This window comes from Acomys russatus, chromosome 26 (genome assembly GCF_903995435.1).
Source record: "Acomys russatus chromosome 26, mAcoRus1.1, whole genome shotgun sequence".
NCBI lineage: Eukaryota > Metazoa > Chordata > Mammalia > Rodentia > Muridae > Acomys > Acomys russatus.
The window spans coordinates 795922-814231 of NC_067162.1; the positions used below are offsets into that span (position 1 = coordinate 795922).

An 18310-nucleotide genomic window follows, 5' to 3' on the forward strand; every position below is an offset into this window, starting at 1 on the left:
GTGCTCCTGAAAGAAAAGGGTTTCCACTTCCCTACTGACCTTATCACCTCCCCAAGAGAAGCAGAGTCTTCTAGACTGCTCCACCCCTGAGTTGGGTCACCAAAACAAACAAAAAAAGGAAATGCAATATTTGGCTCAGTAAGGTGCTTGTCTGGCTAAATGGACCTAATATGTCAAAGTCTCCAACAGTACCTGGGACACTGTATGAAGATGGAAAGAATGTCCCCATTGCCACAACCAGAGGACACATGTACTTTCTTGGGAGATGTCAGATAAGTGTCAAGATCTGGGAACTAGATACTGTGTAGTAAGCTCCTATGATCATGATTAAGTGTCTTTGGTGAAGTCAGTGAACTCTGCTCACCTTCTGGATGGGAACATTGGTGTTCTCTCCTTCCAGGGCTCCTCTGGGACATGCTGAAAGCATAAAGATCTTAGGAAAGCCTCCAGTTCATCCTATACATCCACTAACCAAGTTGTCAAAATCTTATGTTTGATTTTCCTTTTAAATATTACTCACTTGTTTGAGAACAAGCCCATCTGGACTCATGGAAAAGTACCATGTTCCAACACCAGACAGCTCAGCTGTGATGATCAAGGCTTGGAGCCTCTTCACACTGTGCCAGTTCACAGAGAATAAGATGTGTCCCAGACTACAGTTTTAAAATGGAGTCGTAGTGTCTTTTGGGAGATGAACAGATGCCTCTGTAAAAATCTTTTTAGATATGTCTCTTAATTAATAGAACAAATGCCTGTTGAGGGAGAGAGGGAAGACTCTACTCCTGCTCCCAGGCATTGTTCTGGAAGAAGGAACAGAAAGTGCTCCCAATAGGTTGGCATCTACACAATTCTATATTTACCAGTATGGTTTGCTTTTGTTAATTCTTTATTAGCTGGTCATTAAGAACAAAATTACTGACTAGGATTAGTGCACAGGAAAGGGTTTATCTGTGTGCTTTCAGATTTTAATTGTAAGACAGATGCAATAACTTTGCATACAACACAGAGAAGGGCTTGGAGACATGCCCCCCACACTGGAGTACAAACAAACAAATGAATAAACCAGGCCACAGACAGTGTAGTTCAGAATGATCTAGAAGGCTACAGAGGAGGTATGATAGATTGACATTCCTGGAGCCAATCTCTGGGTCCTTGTGACGAAAGTATTTGATATTTAACTTGGGCTCCAGAAAGTACAGAAGCATAACCACCAGCTTGTATGTATGCGTGTGTGCAAAAGTAAGTGTACATTTGTGTGTGAATGCAGGTGAACACATGTCACAGTGCATGTGTGAAGTCAGAGAACAACCTCAGATATTGCTCCTCACCTTCCATCTTACTTTGAGCCAGGGTTTCTTTTTTCCAGTGCATACGCTAGGCTAACTATCCCAGCAGATTCCTAGGGTCCTCCTGTTTTCATCTATCACCGTCCCTTAGGAGCTCTGGGATTACAGAAACTTTGGATATATGGCCTGCCCTGCTTTTACCTCAGTTCTGCAGATTAAAATTCAGGTCTTCATGCTTGTGTGTCATGTTTTTTACCCATTGAGACATCTTCCCAGCTCTCTTACTTCTGTTTTAAATATAGATAATTGAGAATTTTTAAAAATTAGGTCTCATGTAGTATAGGCTGGCCTCAAATTTGATATATAAATGAGGTTGACTTTGAACTCTTGATCCTCCTCCCTCTACCTCCCAAGTGCCAGGATTACCTGTTTGCACCATCATGTATACTTATAATCAAGGCTTAAATAAATTCAATAGCATTCTTTATTCTCAAATCCAATTAAGTATAGACAAGAGTCAGGCTTTAATCTTAGATCATTTAATTGCAAAGTCTCAAAAAATTAATTACTACATTACCATGATCTGCATCAGAAACAGGGACGACTGAGTTCATTGATCATGATGCCACAAGTCTGCCTCCAGCAGCTCACATATCAATGGAGAACCAGTGGCTAAACAATCACCTACTTAAAGAAATAAGAGTCACAGACAAAATGCCACAATGTCCAGAGAATAGACAGGTCATCAGCTTGTTGGAATCAAGAAGTCACAAGATGGCACCATCATTGAGGAGCTAACTAGGAGCTAAGGAACTAATTAAGGTGCTGATGAGCTAGTTAGGAGTCTGGGGAGCTATTTAGGAGGTTGAAGAGATAGTTAGGAGGCTGGGGAGATAGTTAAGACTCTAGGGAACTACTTAGGAGGCCGAAGAGCTAGTTAGGAGGCTAAGGAGCTATCCTAGCAGAGAAGAAAGGGAAGCCTTGGGAAGCACAAGAGTGTAACAAGGAAAGTTCTAGTCATGAAAGGGCCTGAGTCATGATAGGAGCCTGAATAGGAGACCAGAGGGGGTTCTCAATAGGATTCATCAGCCTAGTGACATCTTAAGTATGACAACAGGAAGTTTTACCCACAGAAACTAAGTGGTAACTTATGCAGGAAAATAAACTTGCATTTACTTTATATGCACGGGTGTTTTGCCTATACATATGTCTATGCATGTCATGAATGTCTGGTGCCCACAGAGGCCAGAATGGGGTATGGGATCTTCTGGAACTGGAATTACAGATTGTTGAAGCAGTAGAGGAAAGGCTGGGAATTGAACGTGAGTCCTCTGGAAAAGCAACCAGTGCTCTTAACCACGGAACCATTTATTCACCACCTACCAGACACTTTTCTAGGAATAGGCCAGCAGTTAGGTACAGTGAACATGGTCATTAGCAAGATATAAGAGACTGAACAATAGTGTGTGAAAAACTAGGCCCATGGGATCAGCCACCTGCAGTTTGCACACTAGGCAAACTATTACTTTTCTTTTTCTGGAATAAAACAGCATGACCAAAGCAAGCTATAGAAAAAAATGCTTATCTGAAGTTTATTTGTCCAAAGGGTTAGGATTCATAGTGGCAGGGACAGTGGCTGACATACTTGGCAACTGGATCAGCAGCTGAGAAATCACATCTAGAACCACAAACAGGAATCAGAAAGAGCATATTGGAAACATCACATTATTTTGAAACCTCAAAAGCCCCCATCAACACACATTGTCCAGCAAGACCAAACTTCCTAAGCCTTCCTAAATGGGCCTACCAAGTATCCAAATGTCCAAGACTGATGAGGGACAACAGCTCATTCAAACCACTATAGCACCATAAACAGTTCAACTAGGAAACGAAGTTTAAGTTCAGGACCAGCCAAGGCTACATGAGACCCTGTCTCAAAAAATAAAACATTGGAGATTATGGAGATCTCCCAGTCAGTTAATCACTTGCTGTATTTGCAATGGGATTAGAGCTCATTTTCCAAATCCCAGGTAAAAAGTTCCAGATATGGTGGCATGGGTTTGTAACCCCAGCACTAAGGAGGACGAGACAGGTAGGTCCTTGGCACTCACTGGTCAGCCAGTCCAGCCAAATAATCAATTCCAAGTCCCAGATAAGAGCCTTGTCTCAGAAATCAAGATAGATGGCTCATGAGGAATGATGCTTGAGGTTGACCACTTGCTTCCATGTGCATGCACACAGACATGCACACATGTACTCACACAAACAGGAACACACGTGTACAAAACAAGCTTGAGTAACTAATCTGTTTATAGTCCTTAACAATAAGGAGGGGTTAAGGTCTTTCAAATAAAATATGAAGGGAATCAGGAATGAATTGGTGACAGAGTACTTGCAAAGCCTTGAGTGCCACCTCCAATACCACAAATAAATAAATTGGGAATTAATGAGGGAAAGAACTACCAGGTAAGTAAATCCTTTTGCCTGAATGGATCTGCATGCATTCTGACATTCAGAAAACCCTTGTTAGTCACTGATGACATCATAGCTGAAGGGTATGTTTAATAAATGGCCTGTCATGGCTATGACCAAAAGGAGCACATATTCTGTGGATATGAAGTATAGTAAACACAATAAGGTTCCAGGATATCATGGGAGAGACCTTGGTCAACAATCTCTTTTCTTTGGACAAACACAGGTGAAAAGCACTCAGGTCCGCAGTCGTCAACCTGAAAGACAACACATTCCCAGAGAATCACTGTGACCTGGTGAATAGGAACCAGTAAGGGACAGCCAGGAAATGGTAGTGTTCTTTTCAAAACAAAAAAAGAATAGTGCTGATGACACAGATCAAAAGCTGGTGATATGAACAGTGTTGAAGAATCGAGGCATTTTGTGAAAATTAGACAGGATAACTAGCCCTGTTCAAGAGGTTCAGGGTGTGAAGTACTTTAGATGTTATATTTTTTTGAATTTTGGCATATTTGCATATGCATATTGACATATCTAAAGCTAAAGAATGTCAGAGGTGTTTTATGTATATCTAACTCACATAGACAGCCCAAAGACAATTTTTTATTTAATGTTTTAAATAACCCTGTTCACAAGACAAAGTTTGATGATGTGGAGGTTTTCATTGTTGTCCATGTTTAAGGCTCAAAAAGCTTTGGAATTTGTGGTTTAAGATTTTTCCGGCTAGATGTTCTCAGCTTGTAATAAGATAGAACAGTCCTGTGCCCTTGAGGGACACTTGGAGATTTGTGAGCCTAGGATTGAATTCTGGACCCCCTCGTTGACTCAAAATAATATGAATGATCTGGTGTTTGTTACTCCATCTCCCTCCTGCCTCTATGGTCTCTTTACCTGATGGATGTGGATAATAATGCTTTCCACCTAAGACTGGTGAATGCCTGAACGGGTGTTATAAAATGCCTGTGTGAGAAGGGACTGAAATCCCACTGCTGAATGATCGATTCTCTAAGGCAAATCCAATGAACATAGCTCCTTTTCCTGTCTGTATTTCTAACTGGGAAGAGAGTGAGTATACAAAAGAAGTCAGATATCAAATACCAACATAATTGCTGTTTATCTGATTATCTACTGCTATACAATGAACCATCTTAAAACTTGGTGCCTTAAATATGCACAAATTTATTCTGCTCACAAAGCTGACACTTTTTACTAAATGAAGACTACTCATCTCTTGTCTACTTAGCATTTGTCAGAACAGCTCAAGGATTGAGGCTAGACTTTTCTTTTAAAAAATATTTTATTAATTTTGAGAATTTTATACATTATATTTTAATTGCACTTATTATCCCTCCCCAAACTCCCCAAAGATTGACCTCCACTTTCCATACTCATTCAAATTTGTATCATTTCTTTCCTTTTAACTTACTGAATCCAATTTGGGTTGCCCATATAGCTTGGGTATGTGGCTGTACAGTAGAGCGCAGTAAATTTAGCAAGGGGTCACATCCTTGAAGAAAATTAGCTCTCCCTCCCCTAGAAGCTATAAATCACTAATAGCACCTCAACCAGCAGTAGAGCTTTGTACCTGCCTTTTCCAGGTCCAACTATTTCCTGGTAGTCCCCACTAACTATGGTATTTACAGTCTTTCCATCATTCTTCCATGATGATCCCTCAGTCTTTTCAGGAAGTGGTATAATATAGATGTTCCATTTAGGACTGAGCCCTCTACAGTTTCTTATTTGCTATACCTTGCCCAGCTGTAGATCTCTATGTTAATCACTATCCACTGTAAGAAGAGGCTTCTCTGATGAGTTTTGCAAGATGTGCTAGGAGTATAAGGATGTACCAATAGGGCTCAGTTTAATCCTATGTCCACTTAGTTAACTAATACTAGGTTCTCCTTTAGGTACCTTATAACCACAAGTTCTTGGCCCTGATAATAGTATGAGGCAAAGTTTCCATCTTGTAGAAAGATTCCTAAGTCCAATCAGAAAAAAGTTGGTTACTTCCATGACACGTTACATAATTTCAACCAGAGGTCATGTCTTGTCAGGCTGGTTATCACTGTAGCTTTCAGTGTTCACAGTTAAGTAATGTGGGAGATTACTTTTCTCAGTTACATGCATAGAAACTATACTACTGGGAAAGCTAGCTGGTATGGGTGTAACATTCAGGTCAGAGACAGCATGATTTACCTGTTTTCTATGACTCGAGTATGCACTGTCTTCATAAATATGATCTTACCAAAGGTAATCAAGAGCAAAGGAAATACTCTGTAATATTTGGAGATTTATGAACCCTCACTGGCTAGCAAGTGCAAAAGAGCTAACACAACCCTAAAACTGTTTTTTACATTTGCCTCATTATAGGGCAATTGATTTGAACTTTTAAAAATATACATAAAGGTTTATATTTTAGGAAGCCTTCTGAAATAACAAGTCCTTTAATAATAAGCTGCTATTGATACTTCACACAGAAGTTACTAACCATGAGCAGATTCTAATCCTATGACCAAGCTTCCTGATTACACCTTAATAAAATAAAAATATGGAAAATTAGTGAAATGAAGAGATTGTTCTTTTAAAAATTGACAAACCTTTATAAACCTTAAACAAAAAAAGAGAGAAGATCCAACTTAACAAAAGAAAAGGTTAAAAGGAAAAGCTTACAACCCAAACCAGATATTCCAAGATTTATAGGCACATACATTAAAAATACGCATATGGGAGTGTTTAGAAGGAAGAACTGGAAGAAAGGGCCATTGTAATCAAGTCCCAATTTCAAAAAAATCTATATTCCATCACCTTTGTAGTGCAATGGGCAGTGTATCAGTCTCATAATAATCTATAGCCCACCACACTGGAAAATTTAAAAGAAATGGATGCATTTCTATATATCTATGATCAACCAAAATCAAATAAATAAGCAATTAATTTAAATAGACTCATAACATCTAATTAGATAGAACTAGCAATTTGAAATCTCCCAACTGAAAACAACCCAGAGACAGATACATTCAGCACAGAGACTAAGTTCTGCTTTGTTTTTTTATTACTGTAATGAAACACTGACTTGGATCAACTTGTGGGAGGAGAGAGTTTATTTGGTTTACAGTTCAGAATCTATCATCAAGGTGAGTCAAGGCAGGAACCTAGAAGCTAGAACTGAAGCAGAGGCCATGGATGAAGTCTGCTTATAGGCTTTCTCCCTCTAGCTTGCTCAACTCCTCTTCTTATATAGCCCAGGCCTTCTTCCTAGGGATGATGCCACCCATTGTAGGCTAGGACCTCCTACATCAATTAGCAATTAGGAAAATGCTCTACAGCCACAGCCACATGCCAATCTGATTGAAGAAATTCCTTATTTGAGGTTCTCTCTTCCCAGATATCAAATTAACAACTAAGATTAACCATCACAGACAAGTCCTTTGGTAGAGCCATCAACTCCAGAGAAGGGACACAGCCAACCAATGACAACTCACTATAAGAGTGCTTAGGTAACAAACACTCCAACCTTCTTCTTTTCCTGCTGTTCCATCTCCTTACAGTCATTTCCAATATGAAAACTTCAGTTAAGGCAACCTGTCAATGCTAATGGACAGGACACATACAGAAGAGAAAAGTAGGGAGAAGCAAACAAGAACCATTTGCTCCACTTCTCATAGTAGAGCTGGCCCCATCCCTTGCTGGCCTATACACAGCTAACCTCAGTTAATGGCTTCTGGAATGGATACAGGCAAAGAAAGTTTCATCCTTCCTAGGAGGCTGGCCACTATTTAGGCCATATTCCAATGAATATATGGGCAACACAAAATAGAATTGCTTTTTCTTTTGGGGGAAGGGTACTGAGGTAGGGAACAGACATGGTAATACTGGGAGGTTAGTGTGATCAGGGTACATGATATAAGATTACCAAAGAATCAATTATAGTTAAAAGATAAATAAAGAGTCTTCTGATACAAAACTTACATTGGAGAATCTGGGTTTATTCAAATGACCAGCAATCCACCACCCTTCTAAAAAAATGCCTATTACCATCTCATCCTCAATAGGTTGTTTGGTTCTGCTGGATAAAAACAGCCATGTACTATCTCCTTTTGGTCTCAAAAAGATGGAAAGGGAAGTATAGGACCAGGCCTTTCTCATAAAGACGTTATTCAAAACAGAAGTATGGACAGCCAGAGGCACTGTTCATTCCATCACTGGAGGGGGAGTGTGTAAAAATAACAGGACCATAGTTGTATGTGTGACATAGAGGCTAGATAGAGATTTTCTTCTACATTAAACCAGCATCATAATCCATTAGTTTTAGGCACACATCAAAGAGAGATATGTAAAACAAGACATTTCATCCAACTTCAGTTTTCCACATTCACAAATAGTACAGGATGATCCGAGCTATGCAGGAGCATCACAATCTTACTCTGCCCAGATCCTAACAAAACCTGACATTCTGCAGGGCAACTTTTCAAATAAACAGCCAGGAATGGACAGGAGAAAAAAAGCACTGTACAAACACTAATAATTCTCATTCTATCCTCTTACATATTGACATGTACTTTCTGCAATCTCTTTTATTTTAACATGAGGGAGAAGAGGGAGCACTAAGCATTTCCTCATCCATGTGTTCATGTGTTTTCTTTCTTCTTTACTCCTCTCAGTGGCTCAACTTCTATGTGTTACCCTCTAAATCCTTGATTTTTTCCTTTCCTAGTAATCTCCATCATTCTCCCCAGTCCTCTGTCATTTTATGTCAGGATAATTAATTGCTGCCTAATTGTGTCTGGTTTACATTACTACAACTCTCACCTTCCTCATCCAATTAATACCAAAGGAACAACCACTAAAACTTGTCTTTGTAAATAAGGACTATTTTTCTACCATATGATTTCTTATTATTTTCACCACTGATGTAAAATCTAATGTACACAAAGTCCCATGAGAAGCTTGCATCATATGCTAAAGTGCTAAATTATAATTTTTATTCTTGTCACATGGGTAGGTACCAAGTAAAGATGTAACGCTTTGGGTTTTCACGGGTTCTTTTTCTTTTAACAACAGAAGAGAACTTCAGATGAAGACTTCAGAAATTCAGGTAACCTCTTTTGCGAAGTCAGGTCTTGTAAGACCTGATAAGAGTGATTATTGATTCATGCTCTGCAGTCAGCACCCCACCCTGGAGATGAACACTGTTGCTTACTAAGGGGAAAACCTGCTGACCATGGACCTGGTTTGATATTTCAAAGCTCTGAAGGTGGCTTCTTGGCAAGGAATTGAGAAGCAGGAATGTGCCCACCTGTCAGGGATTTTTCTGGCACAGCTCAGTTTGCAGGGTAGGATAGATACATGACCTTGGCATGGACCAGTGCTCACACAGTCTTTTTAGTCAATGTTCTGAAGAGCATGTAATAAGTCCATTTCAGTGTCATATCATCCCTTTTATGACTCCATCATACCTTTTTGTAACAGCCTCTCTGCACCTTCTTCTATGCCTTTCCTCTTCTATTTTAGCCTCATTTTTTCCTTTGCTATTTCACCTTGTTTGCCAACTGGACAGGAGATGAAATTCACTAAAAGATATTCTTCTGGGTATGCATAAATGGGACTTTCCAGAAATGATTAACTGAGAAAGACTCTCCCTTAGACTGGAAGGCACACTCCAATGAGTGTCCCAGATAAAAGGAGGGTTGAAGGATAATCAGTAAATCCTTAGTTCCTTGATAGAATCCATATTTGCTCCTGCTGCCACCATGAAAATCCTCACCTTCCATTGCAGACTGAAGACTGTAGATTCTCCATCTTTTCAGCGCTAGACCTGAATTTCTGAGGTATCCAGCTTTGTGCATTGAGTAGCATGTGGATATTCCAGAATATAGATGGCCACTGTTAAGACTATCACTGAATCCTCTTTCTTTTCTTTTTTTTTTTCTTTTCTTTTTTTTTTATTAATTTATTCTTGTTACATCTCAATGTTTATCCCATCCCTTGTATCCTCCCATTCCTCCCCCCCCCATTTTCCCATTATTCCCCTCCCCTATGACTGTTCTTGAGGGGGATTACGTCCCCCTATATATTCTCATAGGGTATCAAGTCTCTTCTTGGCTACTTGCTGTCCTTCCTCTGAGTGCCACCAGGTCTCCCCCTCCAGGGGACATGGTCAAATGTGAGGCACCAGAGTACGTGAGAAAGTCATATCCCACTCTCCACTCAACTGTGGAGAATATTCTGACTTTCATAATGCATGCAAATCTTAATCAATTATGTTCATCTAGAGGACTTTCCTAACCCACATCCTCTGAAGCCTTCTTTTGTCCCTCTGTTCATCTTTCTACTCATATAGGTTCCTCCTCCACCATATCTCTCAGTTCCCTCACTTCTCACAGCCTCTGACTATGTATTCTTATCAATTCTTTCTGGGCTTCTTTAGGGACAATTCTTACTCCTGATAAAGGAAATTCCCAAGTGGTCCTGTCCATCAAGCAGGTCTTGCCAGATAGTACATGTGAGAATCTTGTAGCTTTTGCAAATATTTTGCTGCAGTGAAGAAAACTAACCCTGAATCTTCATGGGTTTTGACAACAAAGGCTTGATTATTGCACATACTACATAGTCATCACCAGATGATGCTTCTCTATTCCACATAGTGTAGGACCCATGCATTGGAGTTAAGCCGTCACATTCCTGAGGGTCTTTTTGTTGGAGACAAGTGAGAGAAGAGGTTGACTGCCTCCTAAGAGTTGCCAGGTAGTAATACAGAGTGCTCATCATGTTTAATGAACTTAAGAAACCTTATGAGAAGAATGATTTTAACAGAGCTCAGAATTTCAATCTTCCACTGCTGTGTGAAACAAGTGTTAGTAAACAAAGGTTCTGCCATACCCCATAATTCAAAGTCCTTAGCTAGGTGATAAGTGACTTCCATTGGGGTTTTGCATTAGCTAGAAGTAAAATCCTTCATTAGGTTTATGCATCTGTCAATGTATTTATGCAGTCTTTCCAAACACTCCTTTCCATCTATATGTAGCTTATCCACTGTGCATACTTCCAGTAATATACACATATATTTTATCTATACACATGACTGGAGCTGTAGGCATATACAAGACCCAAATTTTGCTTTTTCACAAGTGCACAAGTGGAGAGAAATAAAAAACATGCATTGCACTATATCATAGAAAATGAAGAATACACAACAAGGAAATAGGCTCAGTCATGTTCATAGCAGCCTTATTCATAATAGCCAGAACATGGAAACAGCCTAAGTGTCCCTCAGTAGAAGAACATATAAAGAAACTGTGGTACATTTACGCTATGGAATACTACTCAGCTATTAAAAACAAGAAATTCCCAAAATTTGTGGACAAATGAATTGAACTAGAAATGATCATAATGAGGGAGTTAACCCAGAAGCAGAAAGATTCAAGTGGTGTATACTCACTTATAACTGGACACTAGCTCAAAGGGCATGACCCATGAAAGTCTTCACTTATCATGAAAGTGGGATAGAGGAGAGGACATCCTATTGGGATTCTTGTTGAGAGGAGTATGGGAGAATGGGGAAATAGAAGGATCCAGAGGGTCCTAGGAACCTACAAGAAGAACATTATGATGGGCTGATTTGAGCCCAGGGGTTCTGCTCAAACTATGGCACTAGCCAAGGACAATATATGCAGTAAACTTCGAACCCCTACCCAGATCTAACCAATTGACAGGACAGTCTCTACAGTTGAGTGGAGTGTGGAGAGCAGGGATTGACTTTCATACGAACTTGGGTGCACCATATTTGACCATGTCCCCTTGATGGGGAGACCTGGTGGCCCTCAGGATAGCAGGCTACCCAGAAGAGACTTGATATCCTATGATCATATACAGGGAGAGGAGGTCCCCCCCAGTCACAGTCATAGGGGAGGGGAGTAGGGGGTAAATGAGAGGGAGGGAGGAATGGGAGGATACAAGGAATGGGATAACAATTGAGATGTAATATTAAATAATTAATAAAAATGATATTTAAAAAAAGAAAGAAAATGAAGAATATATGACCAAGTAAAATGGCAATGAGCTGCCTTGAACCCACTGAACAGATAATTTTTAATATCCGTGGTCTTTGTTGTTACATCTATAAACACCATTTGTGATGGTGTTTCTTAGTCGAATTTTTATTGCAATATGATAGAGTCCATGAAGATGTAAGATATATGAGATATAATCTGTACATTTCCATATTATCCATTAAGATGTATAGAGCTGTATGACATTTACCTGGTTTTCCACAATAATAGTTTCTTTCAAAATTCTAGTACATTAACCCAATCAGAATTTTGATGATTAATCAATCAATCTATTCAAATTTCTTCAGCTTCACCTGTTCCTTTTGGGGGAATCTATCTGTCTGTCTATCTATCTATCTATCTATCTATCTATCTATCTATCTATCATCTATCAATCAACTGTCATATAGCTATCATCTGTCTATCTATTATCTTTCTATCATCTATCTATCTATCTATCATTTATCTATTCAATCTGTTGATATTTTCAAAATAAATTCTCTCAAAATAAAATGAAACATCTATTTGTTGATATTTACAAAGAAAAGACTCATAAAATCACATGATCATCTTCAGAACATATAAATAAACAACAGCTGGATGTGGTGGTACACACTTTTAATTCCAGCACTCTGTAAGGGAGAGCCAGGTGTATTGCTGTGAGTCCAAAACCATCCCGGTCTCCAAAATGAATCCAGGACATCCAAGGCTACATGGAGAAATGCTGTCTTGAAAATAAAAGCAAAAACAAAACCCTCAATAATATTTCAGTTCCATCATTGTTGATAGTTTTAAATTTTGAATTCTCTATAAATGTTATTTTTAAAAACTCTATCTTGATAAGGTCTATATGTATCTTGTGATTTTCAGTAACACTTTCAAAGATTCTTTCGGCCTAATGCATTCTTTTCTACCTTTCTTTCCTTATTGCATCTACATATTTTTGTCCTTTAGAGTTTGTCATGTTTGTAATTGACCAACTGTATCTATAGGTTACACTTCATAGTGTCCCTGTCTTTTGTGTTTCCTCTACATTGACAGCTGAACTCAAGGCATAGTCAAATTTAGGTCGAATGCCTTTTTGGCACTGTTCTATGAGAGGCAGGTAAAGATTGGATGTTTCTTTCATGTTTGTAACCATGGTCAATGACTAAATTTGATAAATAGGGCATATTTTAATATTAGACAATATTAAACTCTGTTGCACTTTATTATTCATCATGCTATTGATTTAATATAAAATTATCATCTTAGCTCTATTATTTCATTAGCTGGACTAAAGTAAAGTAGCCATTAAAATAGGAATGAGCTCTCCAGTGATTTCCAAGTAGTGTCTGATTAAATTTTAACCATTGCAAGTATAAATAAACAAGATGTGTGGAACTATTTTTTCACCAATGTTTGAAATGCACACCCTTATTTCATGGCCATGTCTTCTGATTGCTCTCCATATTTTGACATTACTTTGAGAGTCTGAGCATTTTCTAAACATTCGATCTGGCGAAGTTAGGCTTATCCTGTCTATTTCCTACTCCAGAATTAGTCATTTTTCTGAGAGTCTTGATTTTTTTATGGATAAATGAGATAATTTTTGCTCTAGAAATGATTGCTGCTTTTTGTTCCTCATTGTTCTTGGTCTTGTGTCAGTGGACGGAAGGTGCTAAGAGACACTTCAAAAGATGACACACATCTTCTGAGGCATGACTGCCATTTCAGGGGTTCTCTTTGCTCCTTCTGATCACATCTAGTTTCTTTTCTCTTCAAAATTCTTGGTCTCATGAAAACAGAAAAAAGTGATGAGACTGGACTGCCAACCAAATAAAAATGCATGGTCTAGTCTTACAGCCCCTGAACATATGTAGCAGATGTGTAGCTTTGTTTTCATGTGCTTCTCCAACAACTGGAGTGGGGCCCTTCTCTGACTATAATACTCCTTTTGGATACTGATCCCCTAACTGAACTGCCTTGTCTAGCCTCTGTGGAAAAGGATGTGCCTATTCCTACAGGTATTTAATGTGTCAGGGTGGATTGGTACCCATAGGGGACTTCTCCCTTCTCTGAGGAGAATCATGTAGAATGGGGTAAGGTATGTGTGAGAGGGGGGGGCTGTGTGGAGAGGAGGGGGGCTACAGTCAGGATGTAAAGTGAATAGATAAATAAATTAATAAAAAAGAAAAATGACTGTCAAAAATAGAGAAATTTGCTTTTACATTACACTACATACACTACAGTGCTAAGACTCCCCCAGTACTGTGATTGCTGAAGATAATTACATTTCATTTTGTAATTTATAAAGTAGTTAGTGTATTTGAAAATAAAGATAAGTGCTAAAGAGACAGCTTAGTGAGTAAGGTGGTTATTGTACAAGTGTGAAGACATAAATCTGAACCACAGTTACCTGTGTGAAGCCAGTTATTGTTGATAATTCCTTGATGTGATGATGCTTCTACTATTTCAACTCATTCCGAGGTATTTGTTTATGACTATTATTGAGGTTATTTTTTATATTTAGCCATTTATTCTGATTTATTTTATAATTAAACAAAGTAGTAGCAGTCACAAAAACAATTCCATTAAGCAAGGTATCTTCATTAGTCAAGCTTGTCTACTTGTGCTCTCTCATTATCAGTTTTATGGCTTAGTCTGTGTGTCTCTGTTTCTATCTCTGTGTCTCTGTCTCTGTCTCTGTCTCTGTCTCTGTCTCTGTCTCTCTCTCTCTCTCTGTGTGTGTGTGTGTGTGTGTAATAAGTGTGCATATAATGCAGGTGCATTTCCATATGAACATATTAGTTTTTATAAGTGGACCTACATATTACCATATTGCATATGTGGAGATCAAGGGACAATGTTTATGTTGGTCTTCACCCTCCACCTTATTTGGAACAGTCTTTTTGTTGATTGTCAGTGTGTCTCATGCTAGCCTGAGAGCAAAAATTATCACCATCTATGATCATATGTTACAAGATTGGAATTATTTATATTGACTACTATGCCTGGATTTGCATGAAATTTGGGAATTCAAACTCAGGACCTTTTGCTTGCATAGCAAATACTTAACTTGCTGAACAATTTCTCCATATCTTATCTTTATTCTTATAGAAGTAGATATGTAGTATTCACCACCCCATTTTTTCTTTTAAAAATTTATTATTTTTTACTCACTTTACAATCTGATTGCAGCCACCTCACTCCTATCTTTCCAGTCACACCCTCACACCCCTTCCTTTATTCTCACATTCCTTTACCCTCAGAGACAGGGAGTCTCCCCATGAGTACCAACTCACTCTGGTACATCAAGTCACAGGAGGACTAAGCGCATCCTCTTCCACTGAGCTAAGACAAGGCAGCCCAGCTAAGGGGAAAAGAATCAAAGACAGGCAACAGAGTCAGAGATAGCACCTGCTCCAATTTTTAAGGGACCCACATGAAGGACATGTTGCATGTCTGCTATATATGTGTAGGAGGTCTAGGTCCATCTCATGCATGCTCTTTGGTTCATGGTTCAGTCTCTGTGAGCCTCAATGGGCCCAGGGTGATTTACCCCATAGGGCTTCTTGTGGTGGCCTTGATCTCTCTATCTCTCTCAGTCTTTTTTTCCCACTATTCAAACAAAACAAAACAAAATTCTCTCAGCTTATTGTTTGGCTGAGTCTCTGCATCTGTTGCCACTAGCTGATGGATCAAGCCTCTAAAGACAGTTACACTAAGCTACTGTCTTCAAACATAGCATAGTATTATTAATAGTGTCAGGGGCTGACTCTCTCCCATGAAATGGCTCTAAAATTGGGTCATTAGTTGGTTGGCCATTCCAACAATCTCTGCTTCATCTTTATCTCTATATTTCTTGTAGGCAAGACATACTTTGGGCTAAAGGTTTTGTCAGTGGATTGATATTCCTCTCACATATCTAGACATGCTGCTTGGCTACAGGAGGCTTCTTCAGGTCCCATATCTCCTAATGGTAGAAGTCTCAGTTACAGTCACTCTTGTAGATTCCCAGAAGCCTCCCCTGTCTCAGAGATGCACCCCTCTGACTTCCATTCTCTCTTCCAGCATTCTCCCTCCTCACTCCTGATACCCACCTCTGTTCCTCTCCTTATCCATCTCCTACACAGTTGTCTTCTACCATCTACTTCAGGTGTCTAGGTTATCTACTCTTCTGAGTGAGATTCAAACATTCACTCTTGGGCCCTTCTTGTTACCTGGAATCTTTGTGTCTGTGGTTAGTAGCCTGGTTTTTCTATACTTTATGGCTAATATCCACTTATAAGTGAATAATATGTGTGTCTTTCTCGGTCTGAGTTACCTCATTCAGGGTGATCTTTTCTATTTCCATCCATTTGTCTGAAAATTTCATAATGTTCTTGTTTTAGTAACTGAGTAGTATTCCATTGCATAAATGGACCACATTTTCTTTATTTATACTTCAGTTGAGAGACATCTAGATTGTTTCCAATTTCTGGCTATTAACTAATGTTATTATGAATTTTTCACCTTGAGGCCAAAACCATACAGTGGGGGGGAAAAAAAAAAAAAAAGAAAGCATCATAACCAAATAGTGCTGGTCTAACTGGGTGTCTGCATGTAGAAGAATGTAAATAGATCAATATCTACCATCATTTCACAAAACTTGAGTCCAGGTGGATCAAGGCCTCAACATAAAAATGGATACACTAAATTTCATAGTAGAGAAAGTGGAAGGTAGCCTTGAACACATTGGTACAGGAGGCAACTTCCTGAACAGAACACCCACAGCTCAGGCACTAAGCTCAGAAAATAATAAATGGCACCTCAGAAAAACATGGGGCAGATCCAAGATGGCACAGTGCATCTGATTAGCAGGAAAACCAGGATTCACAGTGACCTATACACCAAACTGAGAGCTATAAAACACCAGTGCTGCTGATTCTAAGGTGAGGGTGGTCCACATTGTGTGGAGCATGGGTAGGTCCTGCCCCTGGCCACCCAGCTAACCCATAGAAACATCCTGGGTGACAGGCCACATTAGCCACCATCTTGAGAAGGACTTTGGGATATCCCTGTAGCTCCAGGCTCTCACCACCTGTCTACTGATTGCTGGATCCGGTTTGGGGAACAGACAGGCAGAGCTGAACCCTCGTACTGGACAAAATCCACATTAGCTGCATCCTGAGAAAGAGTGCAGAGCACTCAAACACCTTTGAGCTCTGATCTCTCTCAGCCTCACAGATGCTTACCGGCCTAGCCCAGCTGAGTCCTAGAGCAGATAAGCAGAACCCTGCCATCTTAAGAGGGCCTGTGGAGCTTCTGAGCAGCTTGGAGTCTCTCTCTCTCTCTCTCTCTCTCTCTCTCTCTCTCTCTCTCTCTCTCTCTCTCTCTCTCTCACACACACACACACACACACACACACACACACACACCCTAGCTGCTTACCAGCAGGGTCCGTCTGTAACAAGGAGCATCCTGGCAGAGCTGAATCCAAGTGCATTAGCCACCATCCTATGAACAACTTCTGGCCTGGGTCTGTTTCTGCCCAGTGGACTGAAGCATACCGCTCTGGCACAAAACACAAAGCAAACAGGCTGAGCAGAGACCTGTGTGGGCCACAATGCTCATTAGCTGTGATCTTGATAGCAGCTTCTGGCTCTGATTTCACCTTGCCTATGTACAGCCCATTGGACTGATCCATCTAGGTCACAAAGCAGACACACAGAGCAGAGACCTGTGCAGATGACACCCTATGTTAGCTGCTGTTTACTGAGTAGCTCTGACCTCTAATCTCTCTCTGCTGGCCAGCAGTTTACAGGCCTAGCCCAACTGGGGCATGGAACACAAAAGCTGAGCCCTGTGATATCAAGAAACCCTGTAGATCATACTAGCAGCTATGGGTTCTTATCCCCTTCAGGCATCTAGCTGCTTACTAGCCTGACTCATCTGGGATACAGTGCAGATAGACAGAGCTGAGTCTGGTGCAGACAAAAACTGACATTTGCTGCCATTTCAAAAAGGTTGGTGGGGCCCCCCAGCAGCTTCAAGCCTGAATCTCTTGCAGCTCCCAGCTGCTTGATGGCATAGCCCACCTGGAACACAGAGCAAATAGACAGAGCCCTGCCATCTCATAAAAGACTGTAAGACACCTGAGCAACTTTGGGATTGGACATCTACCAGCCCACTCCTCTCCTGGGATACAGTCAGGGAACCCAACTGAGATGAGCTGGGTGCAGGCTCCAATACCCAATGTACAACATCCTGAGCAGGCCTCTGGGGAGCTCTAGTAAACAACCTTTGGCTTGGAGCTTTTTTTTACTTGCCCCTAACATGCCTGGCCAATGTGGTACACAAATAGCAGCCTCTAGGCCTGTTAATACCAGAGACAACCAAATGCCTAGAGGACAGCACAAAAAGACTAGCAACAAAACTCAGAGCCATATAAAAATACCAAAAACCAGTGATCCTAATACATCAAGCCCTGGAGATGTGAGCACCCACAAAGCACAAAGAGAACACTTTAAATCTGAGGGATGA

At 40.0% G+C, this 18310-nt stretch overlaps 1 pseudogene; it reads right to left on the reverse strand.

Annotated features, from left to right (window-relative positions):
• Positions 1-2878: 2878 nt before the first annotated feature.
• Positions 2879-18310, reverse strand: part of LOC127209620 (heat shock protein HSP 90-beta-like) — a 30087-nt pseudogene continuing 14655 nt past the window's right edge.